The sequence below is a fragment of the Dromaius novaehollandiae genome, chromosome 2 (assembly GCF_036370855.1).
Source record: "Dromaius novaehollandiae isolate bDroNov1 chromosome 2, bDroNov1.hap1, whole genome shotgun sequence".
Lineage (NCBI taxonomy): Eukaryota > Metazoa > Chordata > Aves > Casuariiformes > Dromaiidae > Dromaius > Dromaius novaehollandiae.
Window position 1 is genome coordinate 107,540,605 of NC_088099.1, and position 21,786 is coordinate 107,562,390.

General features: G+C 36.9%; 1 protein-coding gene across 4 annotated transcripts in view; it reads right to left on the reverse strand.

The window, feature by feature from the left end:
- Window positions 1-21,786, reverse strand: part of ZNF407 (zinc finger protein 407) — a 348,080-nt gene that overhangs the window by 268,801 nt on the left and 57,493 nt on the right. The gene's annotated exons all lie outside the window — the stretch shown is intronic.

The following is a 21,786-nucleotide window of genomic DNA, read 5'->3' on the forward strand; positions in this document are numbered from 1 at the left end:
TGCTCTGCTTGTAGAATTGATTAAAAAAGCTGAGGCAACTTTAGGCTTAGTGCTTGAGTAGCTACAACCCAGAGAGTCTCCAAATGGAGACTATGATGAAAGAACCCATAAAAAGAAGGTCCTGACCATAAAACTTCTATTACAGAGGTGCCTGAATCAGAAAACATCCAAGAGATGAAAGCTCATGCTGATTAACCAGAATGACCCAGCCTCTCATCTAATTTGAATGTGATATTCAAATACATAGTTAAATCTATAATACATGCTGAGAGAGACAATTATTTTTCTGGCTACTCACTCGTAGAGGGATTCTACCTGTGTTCTTACTGATGGAAGCACATAGACTCTACTATCCAAATAATGGTAAGAAATGTTGCTAAATGAAATTATAAATTACAGCTCATACATAACTTGTAGCCCACTCTTGTAGCAAGAGCCCTGAATAGCATGGAGGCAGGACAGCTCCACTGGACAAGAGAAATTTATAGCTTAAGACAGTCCAGCAGTCAGCAGAACTTCAGAGACCCATGAAACGCTGCTACAGAGGAGACTCTGGAGGAAGGCTGAGCGTGGTCAGAGAAGGGACAAAGTCAAAAGCAGTATCAGCAATGTCTCTGCAGTCACAACTGAAACACGTGGCAGAGGACTAGAAGAAACCTGCAGGAGTCCCTCCACCCAACAAGCTCCCAAATAATATAAAAAATCCTTGTTAGTCGCTAATGACCAATCTTGCATTCTTATTACAAGTCTTCCAATTTCCACTAACCCAGACCTCATTATTGAGCAATTCTTATGGTATTCCCACCCTCTAATGTACCAACAATATCTCCCAATGTTGTGTCACCCACAGGTTTCATAACTACAATTTCTTTTTTGGTGCACCAATGGAAATATTTAGTAAGTTCTGTCCCTGGTATATCCCTTCAGAGTAATCGCCTGCCAGACGTCTCATTACTTGTTTTAATACCCTTTGCCAAGTCTACGAGCTTGACTGTTATCAGTTTGCACTATAACCTTACACTCCTTGTCCACTAAAAAGAAATACTTGTTCCTGCTGATCAATTCTTTTTTTCCATATTTTAGGCTCACTGCTTACAGGTAACAATCCTTTTAAGGTGGTTACTCATCCTCTTAGGTCTATACCCCCTTCCTTGTAAAGTTTTTAAATCTCATGGGCCAGATGTTTAGCCTGCACTCTGCAGGCCCTGGTTAACCTTCAAAAAGAACACACACTTCTTCATATGAACGTTTACTTTCCTCAGCAGCCTTTGGCAAAAAGCCAAGCAACAAAGATCTAGAAAACTCTTACAGTCCTAACAGCTCCAAAGCAGTTTAAAAAATACTCCTAATCTTGGGAAAACATGACGTCCTGTTCTTTCCCCCCCCCCCCAAAAAAAACCTCTGTAATAAATCATCTCAAGAAAATGAATATATCCTACCATCAAGAGATGTCATTCTTCAATAGGATATCTAGACTTAAAAAAAATAATAATAAAACAGATGGATACTTCGCCTCTGTTTGAATTAAAATCTGATAAACTGTACTGTTTTGGGAGAGAAGAATTGTTTGATTCACAAATGGTCAGATCACACGAACCAAACTGTCAATGAATAATGAACTGGCTGCAAAATGCCAGACTGTCAATGAATGATGCAAGTGGCTGTATAATGCCAATATATGATGTCCAATGAGCAGATACCACCTGCTTCTCCTACAAAAGTCTATGTTTACTTTTAGTAGTAATTTTTATCCAGTTGAGTTGTGTTTTAAAAAATTTGTCACACAGAACTTAGATAGCTTCCAATGAGATATGGTCAGAGGCTATTACAGAATTAGGTCTAATTACAAAAAAGCACATTTCTGACATTACACAACTGCTGAAAAATAATATTGGCTTGCCTAGAGCATTATAATCCTGACTACTAGATGTGAATATAGAAGTGTTATATTAGTAGCTAATCCACTGCAAGATGCAGCTTTCTGCGCTATGTTACACCAGCCTCTTCTACAAGTCGCCTGTCTTCCCATTAGGCATGAGTGCTAGAAGTAGGTAACTGTGCAGTCAAGATCTTTTCATTATAAACCCATTACTCCGACTGGCCTTACCACAGCTGATAAGTATTACAAAGTGCGAGTCCCCAGAGCACAATTATTTTAAACGTGCTTACAAAAAGATTAAATCGGGGAGTTGTGTGCCTTAACCCTAAGTGACTGTCCCAAACAAAGTAGTAAAAGCCAAGGTTTACATTAAGGTCTACTTTCCACCATCTTCTTTCATCATATGTAGCTGCCCCAGTATCTTCCTGCATACAAACTATGGTTGTGCATCCACTCCTCCCCCCAACCCAACCCCACAATTAATGCTAGAAAAGGCTTCTTCCTCATACTCAGAACCAATTTCAATCTCAAGTCTCATGCGGCCAACTAGCCAGCCTTTTTCTTGTGGCCACTTCCCAGGCTGCTGGATCTGACCTGGTCCTTTAGCTAACGTTCAGTTTCTGCTTGGCCATGAACCTCTGAACCCCTCTGCTGACTCAGGAGGTCACCTCCTCTGCCAGGAGGCTAGAGTTTTGAAAGGCCTCTCTTGGCTGCTTGCTGAACCAAATATGATGTAGCGTTGCATTAGTTATCCACCTACCCAACTCAGCTAAAAAAAAAAAAGAGAAAGAAAAAAGAAAAAGAAAAAAGAAGTACATAGGCAGCATGTTCTTTGCAGCATTGTTATTATATTAATGAGGTTCTTTACAGATTTGAAGTGGCTGTTTTTAGATAACAAGATCATCAGACACAATTCTATAGGGTAAATAACCAGAACTGAGATGTGCATCAGGTTTTTTTCAGCTTCCATTTAAATTTATGAAGACTAAAACACAGAATAGCATTGTGCTTTTTGTTAAAACAGTATGAAATAACTACAAACCCCAGGAAACAAATAAATATAATGTAAGCACACGTTTAATAAATTTAAATAATCCAAAATGATTCAATATACTACTTTAAACTGCAACAGATTCTGCTTGGGCTTAGAGAAATCAGAATGAAGTTGTGAACCACATAGCATACAGGATCACAGAAAACATTTTAGCAGTAATCACCATAGCTCAATGATCTCCCTACCAAAGTATCAAACCAAAATAGCTGTCAAAAGTGTAAATTAAATCAATTTTAAATCATACAGAAAATTATTTCCTATTTTCCAAAGGTTCTGATCTGGAGTGATCTTAAACCTCTGGAAAAGAATTTCCCAATTTTCAAAAATTCTGAAGCCCAATTACAAGTAATTATAGCTTTTCATTTTCAACATGATGAAATAATTTGAATCTTTTTACAAGAGGTCTGGTTTAGCTCAAAACAGACAAGTGCTTCTGCAATGAGTTAGTACACAAAGACAATAAAGATCATTCTCAAAAGAAAATCAGGAATACATGTTGGCTATAAATCATAAATGCAGCATTCAGGCAAAAATAGTTTGTGTGTTCTACAAATGCCATTTATTTCCATTGCACATGAGTGAGATAAAGTAAACAGACCACTGACAGTTTTGGCTTTTAAAGAGTAAACATGTAAGGTTTGAAAGAAGAAAAAGAAAATGTATGGTATAAAGTATACTGTGCAGACATAGAATGTGTGAATGAATACTTTTCTATATTCTCATTACAGAAAGAAACCAATACAGAAAGAAACCAAACCAGGACCATGTAGCATTGAATTAAAACTAAATATTATTTTAAGTATCTTGTTCCCAGGTCCACTTACTACTTCCTCTCTCCCCCAAGAATTACCATTTTTCCTATTTTATGGGAAAAGAAACTACATTCACTAAATTATAGATTCCATTTCAGAGAAGTTCCTAAAGCCTTTCATACAAAACCTGAAGCACAACCAGCTCCAAGCCAGCACAGCCCAGATCATCACCATAAGGTTTAGTGCACTTGCAAAAGGCCTGTTGTAAGTGAAAACATTCCTAAAATAACTGATAAATTTGAATGATACCGATACTCAGTAACTGATACTCACATTAACTTGTATTTAAAGCTAGATTTTAGGTATACATAGGACCACCTAATAAATATTAAATGTAGCTATTCCTTTTAGCTTTTAGGGATAGAGGTTTGCATGAGTCCTCCAAATTATAATCAAACTTGACATATTACACACATTTAGCAGCCAGAGGAGAAGTTTTACATGTACTGTAGCAGTTATCTTTTAAAAGCATTTATCACAAAGAGAAGCAAACCTTAGTCTTCTAAGCAAAGAAGTATAATCGAATCTGAAGCCAGAAAAATCTTAACACAAAATTCCAATCAAAAATTGTGAAAGCAAGTTTGCCAGTCCAATCTCTGGTTTTCAGTGTTTCTATTTTCCCTGGTTTGTTTGAAGGTTACCTATTCACACTGCTAGCCCTTCAGAGATGTGGAACTTCATGTTTTTGCAAGATACAGGGCACACTGTTGTCAGAACATAAGCAGTAAGTGACATAAAAAGTACTAACGATAATTATAAAAAAAAATAAAGCCCTTGGGCATCTTTGTAACATTAAAAGTAGCAACAGTATATTACGTTTAATTCTTTCCTATAGCAAAATATATCTTCTTTTTCACCTAATGCTACAAATTGGTTAAGAGTATGTAGTGCATTATCAAATGACTAATATAAATCAAAAACTGTTTCTGCAATGAATCAAAGCACCTGGTTACTATTAAGCTTTTACAAAGAAAATCAGCAGACTGAGCATATTCAACTGTCAAATCCAGGTTGGGGAACAAATCTAGGTTTCTCGTGTGGTCAGTTTTCTGAATGTAAAACAAATCTTCAAAGGCTACTAAAAAAAGTATCAGCCAAAGAAAAAACAACTGCTTAGCCTCTAACAATAAGAAGAAAGTTGATAATTTTTTTGGATAAACAGAAAAATGAGATAATTGGACTGAACAGACATTCATTAAAGACTTTTAATGTTATCCCAGACTTTGTGGGGGGAGGGAGGAGGTGGAAATTTGACTAACAATACATGCAGAAATAAAGCACACCATCAAAAAAAAAGAAGAGTCAGGTGCAGTGGCATTAGAAAAGGGACATCTACAGCCCTCCTAGCCCCTCAAGTCCAGGGAAATACATTGCTGAAACCAGGGTATGCAGGACATATGTCAGTCTCTATATAGAATATAACAAAATACGTTATAAAATGACAGAATTATGTAAATCTTTTAATGTCATTCCCCCGAATCCCAGAGCATAAAGCTAAATCTTACTTGCACAGGCAAGGTATGGGTTTGTTGGGTTTTTTTTTCTCCCTGTGTTTCTCACCTGTTTCAGAGGACAACATAGGGACTTCATAGGAGTTACATATCCTTGTCTGTCTTGGAAGGTTAAAACAGCAGGACAGTGTTTTTCTGAAGGATAAAGTAGTTTTAAGTGTATACTAGGAAACAGTGCTTTCAGACCACGGCTTTCTGTAATTCTCAACAACTATAAGGAAAATATTCAATCTAACCAAAAGGAATTTTTTTTTACTTTCTTGTTTGCATTACAGGACAGTATTTTTTTTAATTAACATTTGATTCTTTACTAGCAGTTGAAGTGATTAAAACTTGAAGCTGATTTTGAAATGCATGCTATTTTCTCTAGTGTCTAACAGCAAGAAGAATGCTCAAACACCCTTGGGTTACCTCATCTAGCAAGACTCAGTCAATGTAAACTAAAAGCGCATGTAAAAAAACATAGGCATTTGGCCTACAAAAAAAAATTAGAATTATTCTTACTTAAGGAAGAAATATAAGCAAATCAGGATAAATTATTAATATTAAGAGATAAATACTTGGTTTTTTAAATATGCCAAGAACTTTTCCAGCATACATGGCCCTCCATCCACCATATGACCCCAAGCACAGGCAGAGGATCAGATAAAAGCTGAGAGGTCTGCAAAGGCAAGGGTAACAAGGAGTGGGGTTGTGAGCCATACTTAGTCAAATGGCAGGATACATTTGGTCTGCAGGCCATAAGTTACGTCAAAGCCCCTCTGTAACACCTTCCCACAACCAAAAGGGAAACATTGCAAACCTTCTGTCCATGTATAAAGTTCAGATCGCAAACTAAACACCACAACCAGCCAGCTGGAGACCATACTGCTGTCAAAATTCATCTTGCACTGCATTATTTTATTTACATTAAGGCATATTTAGACAACAAACAAATAGGAGATAATTATAGCATATTACTTACTGTGAATAATTGTCAAGATACCTTTTTTGCAGGAAAAAAAAAAGACTGGTTTCAACCTGATTTACTCCATGTCATAGCAACACTACAAGCTCAGAAGATTATAAATCTCTACTATCTTCCCAAGTAAGGTTTTAAAGACAGCAACCCACTACACATGAAATCCAACCTTGCCACACAGCAGGTAAACACACATACAGCAGTCTCGGGCCCAATAGGGTACTGTTAGGATCTCCAGAGAGGATGAAAGAATAGCTGTAATTTGTAAATAAGAAGTACAGTTCACACTCATTAAAAAAAAATATTTTAGCAACTACAGCCATCCATGCATTGGGGAGGGATGTAGGCGATCAAAAAGACAAAGAAATTATCCATCCTGATTTTGTTGGTATTTTGCTGATCTACATATGAGATGATGAGATTTGTGATGATGCACTCACTCTTCTCCAGTGTCTTCAGGGAAGCATTCTTCCGACTGCTCTCATGTCTCCTGGCAATGAGGGGATGTATCCTGTGAAACGTGCATGTGTATCTTCTTGGAAGACCATGGTATGTAGAGTTATCAATATATAAATAATAGGCTGATCTAGATGTCCTTTCTTCAAAGGACAGACACTACAAGCAACTTGTGACTAGCAGCAGTAGAAAAGTCAACATCCTGAAATCAACCCTGATAAAGCAGAAGAAATACACTAAGATATAGACACCCCAAAATATACAAAAAGTTTATTCTTTACAGTCAAATTAGGTCTGTCTAACCCGAGGTCATATTTTAGCAAAACCTGAAAAAAGAAAAGATTCCAGAGAAATTAATTAGTATTTCTGTGATCATGCCTGCAGTAAGAGTTGAAGCATGATGCTTCAGTATGCCCAACCTCAAACACACTTCACTGACTTAGACTGTGACATTGTATATTCACTGACCTGAGCAATCACTGAAATCCATATTTAGAAGAAGCCCTCCACTGATTTGTCATTGTTTTTTCTTCCACAGGGATCTATGCAAATGCATAGCTACCTGAATGCAACAACTCGCAGTACTGAAGCATTAAAAAAATATATATACCAAAAATAAAATTTAATCTGATGTTGACCAAAATCTTAGAACCAAATTCTCTCTATTGTAAAACATCAGTGACATTGGCATCTCAAGGCTCATTACAATGGCTTTGTAATTAGCCTAGGAAAAACTCTCAGAAACTAAGTTGAGTATTGTGCAGTTGGGTTTCTCTTATGAGGCAAATCCCTGAAATGAGTGGATTAGTCAAAAGGCCCTTAAGGCAAAAAAGTAAGGAAAGCGTCTGTTCTCTCCTACTCTTAACACAAGGGACTTCCAATAAAATTTAAACATTATAAAGAGGCAATACTTTATCATACAATTCATAATTAGACAGTGGAACTAACTGCTACAAAATGTCATTAGCGCTGAGGACTTAGTAAGGCTACAAAAAGGATTAGATATGGGGTAACAAAAATATCCAGAGCTCTAATAATTTTTGAAGAACTATTAAATATCATGTTTCAGAGTTTAACCCAAACTCTAACCAACCAAAAAATAGGAGGTTTCTTGCATCTTTGTCTGAAGCCTCTGATGTTGATCACTGGATGCTGAAATAGGATGGGTTAACAAGCCCAATCTGTCATGGCAATTCCTTAGCAGTTGCACATAAAATAACCACGCTGCTCCACTTGTTTCAGCTTCAAGTGACTAATGATAATAGTGCATGCAGTCGTAAGAATCTGGGAACCAAGACAGGGGAGAAGTAACTTCTCAGGCTTTGTCCCATTATGGCAGCCAAAAACATATAAAGTGAACTAAAAAGTACATGGTATTTTCAAAGGGAATGCAATGCCTTTTAGCCCCTATCCTTTCAATGGGATGTAAGAAACCTATAGTGCCACATACATTGCCTATAGTGGATCATAAAATGAACCTAGCAGACTAATTAAAAAGAACTTAACTTCACTGGGATGATACTTCATTTGGGAGACCAAGGAGGAAGCTCTTAGAATTTTTTCTTCCTTTGGTTTGTTTTTTAACATTATAACCTATTATAGTCATTAAATACATCATAACTTCATTATTATAAACTTCATTATTATTTTAATATGCATTTGTAGATAGCAAAGAAATCTGTAAGAGGTAAAAAATTACAGTCCAGGACATGAAAGCATTTGGGTAGTGTACTCCTATTATCTTGAAATGGAGTTTAGGCATCAAAACTACATTAAGATGCAAGCCACAGAGAATCTCCGTTCAACAGAAAGAAGCTAAAACAACCGAGTTAAGAGTTTCTTCGGTTGTTGTTTTATAAACCTATTTGGGTGTTTATGTTTTCCTTAGATTGAATATTAATCTTGAATATGCCATTAGTTTATGTTTAAAGAACTTGTGAACACTTGGTCATATGAGGCTGAAATACAGTTGACTTCAGAATTAAGGTGACCATAGAAGCCAAAAAAATTTTCCTGCCACCACTTCTTTGCTATTTCCTTCTCTGATGGCAGCCCTGTCCTATCTCTGTTTCTCCTCCCATGAAATAACCTGTCCTTGCTTCTCAGTGTCCCAGAAGACATTCTAACTCGCCAAGGCATATGTTGTTCTTCGTGATTCCCACCTCCTTCACCAGCACCACAAGAGACAGGCAGTGAGGGGCTATGTCTAGGCTGACACCTCTTAGAACAACCAGTTCACTACAGGTTGCAAAAGGCAAAACTCTACAGCAGAGGTGGGGTAGGGAGAAAAAGAAGGGGGAAAAAAAAGGAAAAAAAAAAAAAAGAGAGAGAGAAAGAGAGAGAGAGAAGTAGTATCCAGCCATACTCCAGCCCACATTAGGGATCAGTGCAGTTTTAACATGCCAGGTCTAAAGGTTTAGAAAGAAGATGTGCAATTAAAAAAATATATAATTCCAAATCCATTACACACTAATTCCTGTGAGTTAATGAGCCTGTCTGTAAAATAGGAGATAAGGTTCTACCAAATACAAAAAAACTCACATTAATAGTTCCTATATGTGGGTCAAAAGATTGACTTCCTGTGTAAATATTTGAACTATATACTCGAAGTGACGTTTCAGCCTGTGCATGCAATTATTAAATATTAAGTAAATAGCTATGGATCATATGTACAAAGGTGAAAGCAAAAGGCAGAAATATTTAAATTAAGATCAAAACAAGAAACGGAAGAACACGCATTGGTGTTTTGTTTTTCTTTAGAGAGCAGTGGATAATAAATATCCAAGAGCTTTCCAAGGCCTCAGAACAGACTGGATCAGTTTCTTTATGTTTCCTTTTGTAATCCTGTCACAGAAGCAAAGTATCAAAAGATACAACCTGCAATTTGGCAGCAAAGAGAAACACTGCACCTCCCTCCAGTCCTTGAACACTTTTTTTCAAAAGCAGAAAGGCAAGTCTGATGACTTGCACTGCAATGTTCAAATCAAGAATTTTATTACTTTAAACCATCAGCTCACCCTCCTATACACTGAGAACTCATACTAACCCAACAGATCACATAGAGTAAGTTGCCAACCATGGCTCTTGAGAAATTCTGTATTTAAGGAAGCCTGACACTATCACTGGCAGCTATTTGTCTACATCCATGTATGCAGAACGCTCCTGAAGTTTGGGGTAGACAGCAGTCTTCAGACCTCACCAGGAACGGGGCCACATTATCCACAAACGACATACTGCCAGTCTACTGAGAAGTCCCACACTCACCAGAACTGCACTGTGTAAGGTCCCCCGCCTGCACACACAGTCCCCTACCTGTACCCAGCCCTCGCAGAACTGGCACCGCAGATGCTCTGAGGAAATGCTGCCCTGGGACCCCGGATTACAGCTGGGATTTGGGGCATGGCCTGTTTCTCCTCAGTCCATTCCTTAACCCACAAAATCCAATCACTTATGCAATTTGATAATGTAACCAGTATGCACTGAATTAAGAAATTGCCTTCAGACAAGTGTGAAGAAAGTTCATTTAAATAAAAAGTATTTATTATACTTCTCCATTTCTATCAAAACATTTTATTTATTCTGAGAAAACAGGAAAAAATAGAACTCAGATAAACCACTACAGAAACAATTTTTCTAAAGTAACTTTTTAGTGAGAAAGACTTGCATTTTTGGACAACTAAAGGCACTCAACTTTTGACTTTCTACTTTATCAAGAAAACCACGGTCCTTGAACAAACTGGTACATTGTAAGTAACATTTAGAACCTTGTTACTTGCCTACTTCGTTTTTTTAAAAAAAAGTGATTAATTTCATGAAATAAAGCCAACAATTTTTCATGAACTATAATGCAGTCTAAGAATAGGCCCATGTATAAATTGAACACAGTAGTCACATATTTTGTGGGTAGATTAAGGATAAAACTGCTAGCTCCATGCTGTGCCAGATGAAAAGGAACTGTTTGAGTACTTTAAAGCATGCATATTTAGTAGGCTATCCAAATTATTTATAAAACTTGGGGGAAAAAATTACTATTTAAGGAAAATAGTATCATTCAGTGAATAAGGAACAAGAATAAAAATAAATTCAGGTTTCATCCCTAGTTTGAGAGACTAGGCAAATCATTTTGCCTATCTATTTTGGTTTTCATACATCTGTATCTAGACAATGGAGATAGAATTTACTCATTCTGTAAAATGCTTCAGAACCTTTACATGAAATATCATTACAAAGGAAGAGAATATCTTTAGGTAGAAATAAACCCTTCCTACTACCCAGACTTGCCAAACTGCCGTGAGCATTCAAAATTTCAACATTATATTGGGCAACATCATATATTTACCACATTCTATACAAGCAGTAAACACATATTCAGCTCCCGCTCATCACACTTGGAAAAATCCCAAGGGATCAAGTGGGTGAGACGAATAAGTATGTGGAGCCACAGAATAGGCCCATGTATAAATTGAACACAGTAGTCACATATTTTGTGGGTAGATTAAGGATAAAACTGCTAGCTCCATGCTGTGCCAGATGAAAAGGAACTGTTTGAGTACTTTAGAGCATGCATATTTAGTAGGCTATCCAAATTATTTATAGAACCTGGGGGAAAAAATTACTATTTAAGGAAAATAGTATCATTCAGTGAATAAGGAACAAGAGTAAAAATAAAGAAATTCAGGTTTCATCCCTAGTTTGAGAGACTAGGCAAATCATTTTGCCTATCTATTTTGGTTTTCATACATCTGTATCTAGACAATGGAGATAGAATTTACTCATTCTGTAAAATGCTTCAGAACCTTTACATGAAATATCATTACAAAGGAAGAGAATATCTTTAGGTAGAAATAAACCCTTCCTACTACCCAGACTTGCCAAACTGCCGTGAGCATTCAAAATTTCAACATTATATTGGGCAACATCATATATTTACCACATTCTATACAAGCAGTAAACACATATTCAGCTCCTGCCCATCACACTTGGAAAAATCCCAAGGGATCAAGTGGGTGAGATGAATAAGTATGTGGAGCCACAGAAGATTCCTCCTTCAGTCAGACAGCTATAGCTAACACAAAGCAAACCCAGTTCTTGACTATCTTCAGTTATCCTTTAGACATTCAGAGACACCTCAGTCATTAGAGAATGAAGCAAAGCAATATGAAAGAGCTAAGTAGCAAAGAAAAAAGCTTGTAAAATCTACAAAACAAAATGGACATTTACTTTAGCATCAGAACATAAATAAGTAGCAATGTTTGAATAAATGGTGTAGGGAGCTGCAGGGAGCAGCTTTGCAGTTGCATGTAACACCGGTTTTGAGGTCTTAAGAGAGACTTGCCTACATGTTCTTATAGCACAGTGAAATGCAATTCACAATCCCTTTTGACAGCCTCAATTTAGACCTACCCACTTTTACAGTAGGGACTATATGCTACAAATAAATGTCACAACTTATTGAAGAGCTTAGTTACTTCTAAATAACTATGAAGTCTTCTCATCCTGAGCATGCACAAAGAGACCTCCCAAGAGAAACACAAGATATGGAAAAGAAATGAAGAACAAAAGGTTTGCCCTAAAAATAAAGCTCATTACTAACTTTTCTGAAAGCGAGACACCATCTTTTAATGGAACTTACAGTGGAAAGCCTCTCTAAGAACTTACCACTCAAACATTTGTATTGTTAGTAATAATGAAGAAATACATCTTAAAAGAAATATTTTGTAGTCACAGTCCTGCAGAGATGCAGTAATTCAGTATTAAATAGCATGCTTAAAATTGGAATTGATATTTCAAGAAAGAATAAACATAAAAATAACAAGAAAGCTAGTTTACTTTTGTTCTTCATTAACAGTGCATGTTAATGTAACCTGCAGGGCATCAATATAAAGGCCACAGCCATTAGTAATAACATATTTTCCAGTAAAAAATAAAAGTAGTAGAAAAAGGAGGCCCATAATGAGATTACTCCCAGAGCTAGGCCAAATATTTCTGTTATATCGAAGTGCCACAGAGGCTGAGATGTTTACACCATTCCTGTATCAGCCTCAGCACAGATGCAAATATACAAACAAAAAATTACTTTTGCTATGATTTTTGTAAAATGTGAAATAGACATTTTAAGCAAGGAGGGTAACAAGACATATCTTTACGTTTTAAAGAGTGTAGCTTTCTAAAGTGTTAACTATTTTGTGCAACAGGCAAAGACAAGCATAAATACACTAAAAAGGAATACCAAAGTGCACAAGCTAATGCAAAAAAAAATTCAAACAAAAAGTACTTAATTCACAAAAACAGATAAAGCCATAAATTTCATAAAGCCTGGGTGATAATAAGATTTTAAAAATACTACCATTACCATGAGTATAAAAATATGTTTCCCATTTATACAAAATTGTATTGATTGTCGCACTGATCAAACAGATCTTGCTATCTGATTTCACACGGGAAGACAGAAAACTGCTGCTATGAGTCATCTCTAATGCAGAAATAAAGGTGTTTTTATCCAATACCCCAAAATACCTAGTGAAAAGACTATCAATCCAGAAGTTATTTCCAGGCTCTTTCACTTCTTCGCTAGAAAAGGATACTGGCTCTTCTGTGTACATCCAAGCAAGCTAGGATATTACTGCAGAAGGAGCTACAGAACTTTACACATTGGTGAACTGTGAACAAAGATGATAGCAAGCACTCTTGTTTACTAGGACAGTCCTCATTACCTTACTTTCTTCTCTCCCCAAACCACCATTCTTTGGGCTCCTCCTCTTCACAGTCTGTGTAGAACATCTTTCTCCTCTGACCAGTTGCCAGTTACTCCTCATTTACATGGATAAATGCAGCAGCTGCTCATTTCTCATTCCAAGAGATGTTGAACAGTTGGCCTTTTCCCAGCAATACTAGGAAGAAGAGGTGTATGAAAGGAGAACAGTTTTTCTCCCAAGTATTACGAGGGGTCTAGATAACACTTTATCTTCCCTTCTAGGAAAATATACTGTAAAGCAAATAAAACTATTATATTAGGAGTACCAAGGAGAGAAAAAACAGGAATGGACTGGTCTTCCTGTCTTCTGGTGGACAGATGATGAATGCCATTCCAGCCTCACCACTCTCAGTCCTACCAGGTAGAGCTAGGACATGTGGGAAAGGAAAGTGGATAGATAGGCAGCTAGGAAATACCTCCATAGCCTCAGTGTTTACAGTGGGAATGACTGCACACTGCAGTCCTGTTTCCTTGGGCTCATCTGTGCATCTCTGAGAAGTGTTCAACACTCGCTTCTTTACTTCTTCTGTTTGGTGGCTGTAGATAGCCTTCTCTTCTCAAGGCTGAAAAAGCTCAGTTCCCTCAGACTCTCCTCGCATGTCATGTGCTTCAGCCCCCTGACCGGTTTGGTGGCTCTCCACTGGACTCATTCCTGTTAATTAATGTCTTTCTTGTAGTGGGGAGCCCAAAATTAGACATAGCACTCCAGATGCAGTTTCAAATGCCAGAGGAGAAGGATCACTTCCCCCAACCTGCTGGCTACACTCTTGCTGACACAGCCCAGGATGCAGTTGGCCTCCTTTGCCAAAAAGGCACACTACTGACTCACATGCAACCTGCTGTCACCCAGCACCACCATGTCTTTTTCTGCAAAGCTGCCTTCCAGCAAGTCAGCCCCAAGCCTGTCCTGCTGCATGAGGTTATTCCATCCCACACACAGAACTTTGCTTTTGCCTTTTTTCAAACTTTGTGAGGTTCCTGTCAGCCCATTTCTCCAGCCTGACTAGGCCCACTGAATACCAGCCCTGCCCTCCAATATATTGACCACTCCTCCCAATTAGGTATCACCTGCAAACTTGCTGGGAGTGCTGGGAGACTATCTGATAAATTAAAAAGGAAACAGAAATTAATAAGCATGACAATCTGGAATGACCAGCTCCATGCCACTGCAAAGGAAGGAACACACAGAAGACAGGAGTCCAGGAGAACTGGCAACGGACTTATGGTGATTTTTGTGAGAGTGGGAGCTTACAAAGTTACCCAAGTACCTGCTGCATCCCAATAAGAGTGGCTACTGTCCATATACCAAACTTGACAGCAGGGATGACTTTACAATCCCAGATATATTCACTTACAAAACCAAAGTCAGTGGTGGTTTAAGTTAATATGATGGATTCTAAACCACCGCAGCTCAGAAGATTTGCTTCTACCAACTTAGTGTTGAGGTTTGGAAACCTCTTAAAATTGCCAGAGCTCATCTGCCAAAATGTCAAGAAAAAATTTACCAACAAGCTGTTCCTGAGAGAAAGATGCAAAATGAGTATCCTTCTGACAAAATTCATGGCTGTTAAAGCTCAACAGATTTTGTAACAATTCCCTGCAGATATTAACCACCTTTGAATGCCTTTGACTTTTGACTTACCTCAATAAGAGAATAACAAGGGTTTTTTTTCCCTTAATAAGAACTGAACTGAATCCGAATCATGAATTTCTCTTTTAGAGAATAATATGGCCTTAAGAATAAGTGGCTAGATTTAAAGACATTATGCCTCCAACAACCCTAAGTTCATACTGAGACAAGAAACATCAGTGAGCAACGGAAAAATAGATTTTAATGCCAAATCAATCTCACAAAGAGTGATGCAAAGAGACTTGCATGACCAATGCATTTTCTTTGGAATTACTCCAACAGAGGAAACAAGACATAAGTGAAAAAGAGAATTTCTACCTACAAGATTTTTCTAGCATCTCTTACAAAACATTTCATTTTTTCTACATAGAAACAAATCCAGACTATGACACTATGGCACTCTGACAGATGACAGTCAAATGGAATAGCAAAGAGGGGCATTTTTTAAAGGGCAAAAGATGAGCTATCAAGTTTAGTAGCTTGAGAATCACTCACAAAAAATCTTCAAACCTCCAATCAATACTGCTTGCAAATTCTCTATCTGATTGACAAGGAGAGAGGATAGAGAAGGGAAGACAGTTCACAGACTCAGGCTCCCCAGGGAGGGGAACAACAGCTTAGTTACACATCTGTAATCAGTCACTGGGAGGACAGAGGAAGGCTGAAGGCCACAGTATCCAGGCTGCCTGCCTTTAAGCACACAACACCTGTCTCTTAAGTTAGGCTGATCTGTCTGGGATCCCCACAGTCAATGGCAAGAGCCAGGTTCTCTGATTCATGCCCTGCACGTGCCTAAGATAAGCTCTTGCCCTACACTACCTTTGAGAGGAATCCATCTCTCTCCACTGACTTCATATTATGCCTCTAGTGCCTAGCCTCCTAATCCAAATACCTGGGTTAGGAGCCTAAAGATAACAGTCATGAATACTCCTCTCTTTGCTGCTTCTGCAGAAAATAATATATTGGGCACCTTGGGGAAAAAAGGCAATAGGACAGAGAGGTAGCAGATCTTTTCAGCAATATGACCAACAAACAAAAAGATTATCAAATGCATCAAACATTATTTAAAAACAAAAACCATGAATGGAGCCTGAGCCAAGCTAGCAGACCTTGCAAGTCAGAACAGCAACGAGTCATGAAAAGGCATTTATTCCTTCTGTCCACATTCTGCGTGCACCTCCCCTTCATAATTTCTGGCTAAACTTTTTCTCTTGCCTCTAGTAAATACAGTTTCTGTTCCTATAAAGCACAAACACTTTTCAGCCTAGCCAATCAGCCACCCGTAACAGGCAGATATCTCTGCATCTGGAAGACTGCGATTTTAAAGATCTGACAAGGAATAATATCTGAACTTAGGTGGTAATTAAACTGTCTGAACAACGCTAAGAACAGATACATTATCTTTTAATATCAGAAATGAAGTACTATTAGAGAACACAAAGCACCTCTCTATGCAGGAAACATACAAAATGGATCCTTCTCCTCTTGGTGCTGGGAACTCCAGAGATACTCTCGTATGTTTGATCATATATTTGACATCACACTGTTGCTCCTACTGACTACTGCCAGCTTTTCTGTGCTATCGTGCTTGTATAAATTCACATACCTCATACAACTTTAAATGACTTTCAGAAATAAATTTCCCCTGTAAGCGATTTATTATCTAACGATTCATAGTAAAGTTTCTGGAATAGTACTCTGGGCTTCTAGTCTTGGGGGGAGAGGAGAGGGGAGAAAAAGGAAAAAAATAAAAATCAAGAGGCAGAAAATTGATCTAAGTAGACCACTGTGCTGATCTGGGGGAAAAGGTAGGGGGAAGGTGGTAAAAGGAAAAAAAATCCAAGACCTCCACCAAATAGAAAGGTTATATTTTATGTTTTATGGTTTTAAAGATATTCAGAAGGGGGCCTAAAACAAAAATCGAAATCATCTGTGAAAGTCATTTTCTGTCACATGCAATACTTTGATGATAAGCGAACACAAAGCATTTAAGAGAGAAATTCAGAAAGCTTCAGAAGAAACACAAAATATACATGAGAGGAAAAGAAACCAAAACCATTCGCTCCTTTGAAATAGCCAGTCTCGTCATAAAACTAGACTGAAGCTGGAAATACTAGCCCTGTCCAATAAGTCTGTATTTAAGCATGTAACTGACACAAATAGCTTCAGTATCTGATATTACATTACTCGTATATTTTCATGTTGCAAATGAACTCCCAACTGTATCTGAGCCAGTGCTCACACTCTGATAAGTACCTGCAAAGGAACCTTCCTTTGTGGCACCGCTCCGGATCTCTCAAATCCGTTCAAATAAGACTGATCTATGGCTCTGTAAAATCACCATTTCCTATATTTTTTTCTTCCGTGTATATTACAAAGAGCACATCTTCATGGGAAAGGGACAAAATGGATCCTCTTTTCTTCCTGATGGGAGCCCAGGATACAGGCATGCTTTTGGCTGTGCATTCAGCATCTCACAACTACTTCTACTGCCTAATTTAATAATTCCATATACATGTCTCTGCTATTATTTCTTTGGTTAGGCTACCTCCCAAAAAACTAATTACACAAACTGGAAGCATCTTCAGTTCAAGAAAACAAACTCCTTTCCACATAACCAGAAACCATCCAAATGTTCTGTCACATTAGCTATGACCAAAGTAAAATGTATTTCTTTACAGAACTGTCCACAAAAGACCACTCCTCTGCCAACTCTTTTAATTGAATCGTTAGCTCAGAAAGGGATAGATAACCTTGCTACATTCAAAAAGTCCAAAATTCTAATTCTAATGATCATGTGTGTTACATATACAGCAGCATCTTTTGTTTCTTCTATAAAACAAAGCCAGGCCCAAAACCTCTGTAACAACTCACACAAACTGAGTATTGCATAGCATGTGGGTAGTAAAGTTAGTAAATTAGAAAGTGCCAAAACCAATACTCTTTGGGCAAAATTATGCAACCAGTTCTATACTGGATAGCAAATTAGATGAACATAATGTTTCCTCCAGCCTTGAGTCTCTGAATCTGTGCCTAATTCTCCCTGTTTCTACGCACACACTGTGGTCTTCAGTCACAAATCTCACACAGTATTTTCCCACAGAATCCTTAAACAGGAGACACGGTGGTCTGGGAACAAATGAGACTGCTGTCAGCGGAATTCCTGCCTCATTTATTGCAAAAACTGCAAATACCCATTCAAATTAAAAAAAAAAAAAAAAAAAAAAAAAAAAAAGGTCTTGCTAATAGTTCTCAGTTCTGCCTCTACCTCTCAGAAGTATCTTTCACCCAATAGCATTTTTTTATTTTTCTTTTATCTAGAAGTTATTATAACCAAAACCAAACTCCTGGTCTTTCTTTCCAATCTCTATCTTCTGTTTCACTATCAGTCTCTGCTGCTTATGGTCTTTATTACTCACAATTAAGTTCCTTAGTCAGGTGTTAGCTCTTACTCCTTTTCCTTTTCCCCTATAGCAGCAGAAGAGCTATCCATTTTAATTGGCCAAAAAAAAAAAAAAAAAAAAAAAAAAAAGAAAAAAGGAGACGTATACAAATTCTACAAATGGAAATACGTGATTATATCACTATTTTTCTGAAGCTGGTATCTCTCATTTTAGTTTGCAAATTCAATGGGGTTAAGAATCATGCCTTTATATGTGGATTTGTATCAATTAACTGAAAACCAGTTTTGAATAAGGTCTTTGGATATTATCATAACACACTTATATATAGGATTAAATCCAGAATTATTGGGAACAGTAAGAACTGGTGCTATATTCTCAGGTATCATAGTACTTTTCAAGAGGCTACTTTGATGTCAGATCCTTTTCTGTGGACTCATTTGAAGTTTTTAACTCTCAAAGAAAGAATATGGTCCTATACTGATGCCTATTGCATCAAAGCTTGTGAAAGCCTGTGGCTGTATGTCTTCTATTATTCTAGAATTCATTTCTTCCTCTTTTGCTATAGGAAGTCAACAAACACTCTAACAATTATTAATGTAGTTAATGTAACAAACAAAAGTCAAGCAGGAAACATGGTTAGCTCAATATAAGTCAATAATGACATACAGAAAACATGCAGAAACGCAGGTTAAAAAGAAAATAGCATCAGGGCTCCGAGTCTCGTGGAATCATACTCTGCATTTTTTCCTACTGGGTGAAATTTTGTTTTTTAAGTATTGATCTTTGATATGATCGAAAGAGAGGGAGAAAACCCTCTGCAACTACTGAAAATAGATCAAACTATTATAAAATGTTCAGAAATAAACCTTTGTGTGTGATCACTTAGAGTTTGTTACCTGTAAATACAGAAAGCATCTATCTGTCTTCCACAAACAATACAAGGATGTAGATGTTACAGAAATACAGTTGCATTTCACCTGGCAGTTTGATGCAGCGTACTTGCACATGACAACACATTGATTTTACTTCTACCTCCATGCAGACATCTACGTAAAGAAATCCATTAGGCAGACAGTTCTCATCTCTATTGACTGACAGAGTGACAATCGAATACTTTTCACCTTCCAAACTGATTGACAGCTAGACACTTAAACAAGCCTTCAAGTTGCAATAATAGTATGAAACACTTTCAATTACCTGAATCAAACAAATCCATGATCCCACTAGTTGAATGTATTTTTCTGTCTGCTGCTACCTGGCTTGGTTTACATTGTTGTTTGGGCAATTCAGACCCTTAACAAGAATGCTGCAAACAAACAGCAACCCAGGGTTTCTAAACAATGAGTTACACCTGCAGCAGTCTCACTATATGCGTTTTTTCTGTCCAGAAAAAAAAAAAACAAATGCAGCCATGTCTTTCCAATTACTTCCTTTCTAGCCTAGCAAGAAAGCAAATTTTTTTAAATGTACACAAAATGCTTAGCAAATAGCTATATCCTTAGAAAAGTGTCTTTCTAATAGTAGTAAATGTTAAGTGCCAAACTACTTTCAAAATGTGAGTACATTTTTTATTAAAATTAAATTGTGACAAATAGTATTTAGTCTTTGAGGCTAAATATCTGCACAGTTTGGCCAGTTTTCTAATTTCAATTCTAGCTATCTCTCTGATATAAGTAATTCAAATTTCTCAAATTATTCTCAACTCAAAATTTTCTCCAATTAAAATCTGAAATTACTTAGGGCATAAAAATGAACAGCTGAATTTGACAGAGAAACAGCACATTAGAAAACTAGATTCTTCAGATACAACAGCTCACAAGTGATCAAAAGCATATATATGTTTGCATTTTACAATTTCTAGAATGAATAACTGAGGCTGGAAGTATCTAATGTTCTGTAGACATCAATATGTGTTGCTGCAAGACATTCAGCATGATCAGACTGAAATATCTAAATGAACATGCTTATGAGTTAAACATATACACTGCATAACAGGCAAACAAGTAGGATCAGGGTGCACTCTAATGTACTGTAATTGGGTTGACAGAAATAAAAGGAAAAGTCAGAGTCCATCAAGAACTGTTCAGTAAAAAACACACAAAAAGCAAAAGATTGTCTTTACAATTGAACAGTTGCATCAAAAATGGTCAAAGCATTTTAAAAGACATAAATTTATGTTCTGAGAAAACAAGATATGAAAATAAACCGTGTTTCCATATATTTCCCTTACAAAATCTGGCTTTTAAGCCATGTTATGTCTAAGGAGGTCGAGTAGAGTTACTAACTTTTCCCCCCTTTGCCTATGCACTGCTTGTTTTGTTTGGAATCCAGGCAGGTAACAGATTATCTTTACAAAAATCTACTGCTGCTTTGCAGACTCTAACGAGGTTTAAATGTTTACAACCACAACTGAAAAGACTAAATTATTTTTTTCTTTTTGGTAAAAAACTACCACTCCTAAAATAAATGTTAAAAAAAAAGCAGGTCTGAATTCAGTAAATAATAGTCTTAAGTTAAATCTACAGTATTTGAAATCACATATGGTGTTCTGTTGCTATTATGAAAATATTTTAAAGATTTTTAAAATAATGTGATGACAGTAGTTTTACAGTATTAAAAATTTAAAAGATATACAAGAACACATTTTACCAGTTTGTTTCTTAGAAAGATATTAAATAAATAATTAGCAAGAAAACAATTCCTTGAAGATGATAACACTATTCTAAGGTTACTGTGCTTAGCGTTTCTTTTTTAAATCAGTCAATACTATTTGAAGGTGTCAATATAGAATTTACTGTGCGCACAACATAAAATGACTCTTTCAGAAGAGACTTGCTGTTGCACACTATACAGCAAATTGATTTTCTGAAAAGGAATGCAGCCTGTACTTAACCTAACAGTGTAACCTTGTTGTACTACATGAAAAGGGATCATGCATATTGATTTCTTTATTACAATTCCTCTTGTGATCAGTAAACATTCGTAAACCCTTGTTCTTGGGGAAAAAAAATCTTTTTTACTTTGAAATTAGCAAAGATAAACATGTTTCAGTTTTGAATTCTGAAACTGTCCTTTTTGCAAGGAGATAGATGTCAGAGATGTCCAACTATTCTGTTGTACTCTGCCCACATTTTAGGGGGGGAAATTTTGTTTTAAGTTGCAAAAGACATGCAAACTGGATTGATGTCCCTGACAAATCACTGGGTTGGCTAAACTTAGAAAGTTTGTCTTGAATGAAAGCTCAGTATTTTAAAATTTTTGAAAAGCTTTTATACCTGGCATAGATATTCATTATCCTGTAAAAATAACGGCTTGTTAAAAAGGG